At 39.3% G+C, this 4290-nt stretch overlaps 1 non-coding gene across 1 annotated transcript; it reads right to left on the bottom strand.

Moving 5' to 3' along the window:
• Positions 1-281: 281 nt before the first annotated feature.
• LOC112767855 (small nucleolar RNA R71) lies at positions 282-390 on the bottom strand. Its single transcript, XR_003185295.1, has one exon. It is a non-coding gene; the product is annotated as a small nucleolar RNA R71 (small nucleolar RNA).
• Positions 391-4290: the final 3900 nt, after the last annotated feature.

Here is a 4290-nt window from a genome sequence, read left to right as displayed (position 1 = left end):
TCATGGTTTTTCACGGTTTTTCGCAGAAAATATATTTTCTGACTCAGAAAGACCTACTGAGTCCAAAAATCATATTTAAATTCTCAAATTCTCACTCTAACTTTTTGGAACATAACGTGAGCAATATAATCGCTTAATTAACTGATTGATTAGTTTCAATTCTTACAGTGAGAGATAGAGCTAAGATATGGTTGGACTCTCAACCTAAAGAAAGCCTATACTCTTTGGAAAATTTGGTCAATACTTTCTTGGCCAAGTTCTTTCCTCCTCAAAAAATGAGCAAAATCAGAGTGGAATTTCAAACCTTCAGACAAAAAGAAGGTGAATTCCTCTATGAAGTATGGAAAAGATACAAGCAATTGATCAGGAGATGTCCTTCTGACATGCTCTCAGAATGGTTAATCTTAGGCATATTCTATGATGGTCTCTCTGAGATATCTAAAATATCATTGGACAACTCTGCAGGTGGATCACTCCACTTGAAGAAAATGCTTGCAGAAGCAATAGAACTCATTGAGATGGTTACAAACAACCAATTCATGTACACTTCTGAGAGAAAACCTGTGAATAATATGGTAGCTCAGAAGAAAGGAGTTCTTAAAATAGACACTCTGAATGCCATATTGGCTCAGAATAAGATCTTGACCCAACAGGTTAATATGATCTCTCAGCATTTGACTGGAATGCAAGCTGCAGCTGGCAGCACTCAAGAAGCTTCCTCTAAAGGAGAAGCTTGTGATCCTGAACAACCCATGATGGAGGAGGTGAATTACATGGGAGAACCCTATAGAAATACCTACAACCCTTCATGGAAGAACCATCCTAACCTTTCATGGAAAGATCAACAGAAGCCTCAGCAAGGCTTAAATAATAGTCAAGGTGGAAGAACCCAGAATAGGTTCAACAACAGGCCACCATACCCATCTTCTCAGGAACATATGGAGACTCCTAAGCAGATCCTTTCTGACTTAGTCACTAAAGTCTCCAACCTCTCTAAGACCACCCACAGTTTCATAACTAAAACAAGGTCCTCCAAGAGAAATTTAGAGGTACAAGTTGGTCAACTGAGCAAGAGAATCCCTGAGACTCCTCCTAGTAACACTGAAGTAAACCCAAGAGAAGAGTGCAAGGCCATCACTACTGAAGCAGAGGCCGAATCTGAAGGGAGTAATCTGGCGTTGAACGCCAATGATGAGCTCCCTAATGGGCGTTCAACGCCCAACGCTACACCTTTAATGGTGTTGAACGCTAGGAAGGAGGTCCCTCCTAGGCGTTCAACGCCCGAAATGGCAGAGAAGCTGGCATTGAATGCCAGTGAAGATATCCCCACTGAGCGTTCAACACCCCAAAAACCACAAGAGATGGATTTTAATGCCAGTAAAGGTATTCCTACTGACTATTCAACACCCACTGATGAAGTCCCTATCCAAGAATTAAAAGAAGCCAAGGCTCATGTAGAGACCATAGAGGTCCCCTTGCAAGCACTCTTGCAATTCATGAGTTTTGATGAATACTCATCCTTTAATGAGGATGAGAAAACTAGGGAAGAGCAAGTTGCTCGGTACCTAGGAGATCTCATGAAGCTAAATGCCAAGCTATTTGGAGTAAAGACATTGGAGGAAGAACCTCCAGTGCTCACCAAAGAACTCAGTACTTTGGTTCAGCAGAAGCTGCCTCAAAAGCTTCTGGATCTCGGACGCTTCCTAATTCCTTGAACCATAGGCACCATGACCTATGAGAAGGCTCTGTGTGACCTAGGGTCAAGTATAAACTTTATGCCACTCTCTGTGATGGAGAAGTTGGGAATCTTTGAGGTAAAGCTGCAAACATCTCACTGAAGATGGTAGACAAGTCAATGAAAAAAGCATATGGCTTACTGGAGGATGTCTTAGTAAAGGTTGAAGACTTTTACATCCCTGCAAATTTCATAGTTTTAGATACTGAGGAAGATGAGGATGAGTCCATCATCCTTGAAAGACCTTTCCTAGCCACTACCAATGTTATCATTGATGTAGCAAAGAGAGAACTGCTTTAACAACTAGCGGAGAAGTACATCTTGTTCAAGATACCTTGATGAGCGAATATTTTATACGCTTTTTGGGGTTAATTTCATATAGTTTTTAGTATATTCTAGTTAGTTTTTAGTTTATTTCCATTAGTTTTTAGGAAAAATTCATATTTATGGACTTTACTATGAGTTGTGTATTTTTCTGTAATTTTAGGTATTTTTCTGGCTGAAATTGAGGGAACTGAGCAAAAATCTGATTCAGGCTGAAAAAGGACTGCTGATGCTGTTGGATTCTGACCTCCCTGCACTCAAAGTGGATTTTCTGGAGCTACAGAACTCAAAATGGCGCGCTTCCAATTGCGTTGGAAAGTAGACATCCAGGGCTTTCCGGCAATATATAATAGTCTATACTTTGCTCAAGGATAGATGACATAAACTGGCGTTCAACGCCAGTTCTCTGCCCAATTCCGGCATCCAGCGCCAGAAAAGGATTAAAAGTTGGAGTTCAACGCCAGAAATGGATCCAAACCTGGCGTTGAACACCCAAAACAGCCTTATGCACGTGAATTGTTTAGGTCTCAGCCCCAGCACACACCAAGTGGGCCCCAGAAGTGGATCTCTGCACCACCCATCATAGTTTACTCATTTTTTGTAAACCTAGGCTACTAGTTTAGTATTTAAACAACTTTTAGAGACTTATTTTGTATCTCATGACATTTTTAGATCTGAACTTTGTACTCTTTGATGGCATGAGTCTCTAAACTCCATTGTTGGGGGTGAGGAGCTCTGCTGTGTCTCGATGAATTAATGCAAGTATTTCTGTTTTCCATTCAAACATGCGTGTTCCTATCTAAGATATTCATTTGCACTTCAATATGAATGTGATGAACGTAACAATCATCATCATTCCTCCACGAACGCGTGCCTGACAACCACTTACGTTCCACTATAGAATGAATGAATATCTCTTAGATTCCTTAATCAGAATCTCCGTGGTATAAGCTAGATTGATGGCGGCATTCATGAGAATCCAGAAAGTCTAAACCTTGTCTGTGGTATTCCGAGTAGGATTCTGGGATTGGATGACTGTGATGAACTTCAAACTCACGAGTGCTGGGCGTAGTGACAGACGCAAAAGGATAGTAAATCCTATTTCGGTACAACTGAGAACCTGCAGATGATTAGCCGTGCGGTGACAGCGCACCTGGACCCTTTTCACTGGAAGGATGGATGGTAGCCATTGACAACGGTGATCCACCTACACACAGCTTGCCATAGAAGGACGTGCGTGCGTGAATCAGAAGACAGAGGAAAGCAAAGATTCAGAAGACAAAGCATCTCCAAAACTCCAACATATTCTCCATTACTGCATAACAAGTAACTTTTAACCCATACTCTCTTGTTTATTCACAATTCAACTGATAAATAAAATTGACTTCCTGACTAAGAATTGCAAGATAACCATAGATTGCTTCAAACCAACAATCTCCGTGGGATTCGACCCTTACTCACGTAAGGTATTACTTGGACGACCCAGTGCACTTGCTGGTTAGTGGTACGAGTTGTGAAAAGTGTGATTCACAATTCGTGCACCAAGTTTTTGGCACCGTTGCCGGGGATTGTTTGAGTTTGGACAACTGACGGCTTATTTTGTTGCTTAGATTAGGAAAAACTTCTCTTTTTAGTTTAGAGTCTCTTATTGTTGTCGTGTTAGAATTTTAGAATCCTTATTTTCCTTTTCTTAAAATCTTTTTCAAAAGAAAAAAATAATTTTTCTAGTAAATCCTGTGCCAAACTTTAAGTTTGGTGTTTTCTTGTTGATTTTTCTGTGTTTTTCGAAAATTTTAGTTTGATTTTCTAAAAATTTTAAGTTTGGTGTTCTTCCTTCATGTTCTTGTGTTCTTGTGAGTCTTCAAAGTGTTCTTGAGTTTTCCTCGTGTCTTGATCTTAAAATTTTTAAGTTTGGTGTTCTTTGGTGTTTTTCCCTCAAAAAAAAAATTTCGAAAACAAGGAGCATTAGATCTAGAAATTTTAAATCGTGTGCTATCTTATTGCTTTTCTCTCTATTTTAAAGCATCTTTTTCGAAAACCAATTTTTAAAATTCAAATTTTTTTCAAAACTTCCTAACCACTTTCTCTCTCCTCAATTTTTCAAAAATCTTCACCCATTTTTATTTATCTTTATCTTATTTTCGAAATAAATAAATAAATAAATAATATTTTCTCTATTTTACATCATCTCCCTTTCTCCATCATGGACCTAAGCGGAAATGAACAGTCCA

The sequence above is a fragment of the Arachis hypogaea genome, chromosome 17 (genome assembly GCF_003086295.3).
Source record: "Arachis hypogaea cultivar Tifrunner chromosome 17, arahy.Tifrunner.gnm2.J5K5, whole genome shotgun sequence".
Classification (NCBI taxonomy): domain Eukaryota; kingdom Viridiplantae; phylum Streptophyta; class Magnoliopsida; order Fabales; family Fabaceae; genus Arachis; species Arachis hypogaea.
Note: the sequence above shows the minus strand (reverse complement) of the source record. Positions and strands in the feature narration are given on the sequence as shown.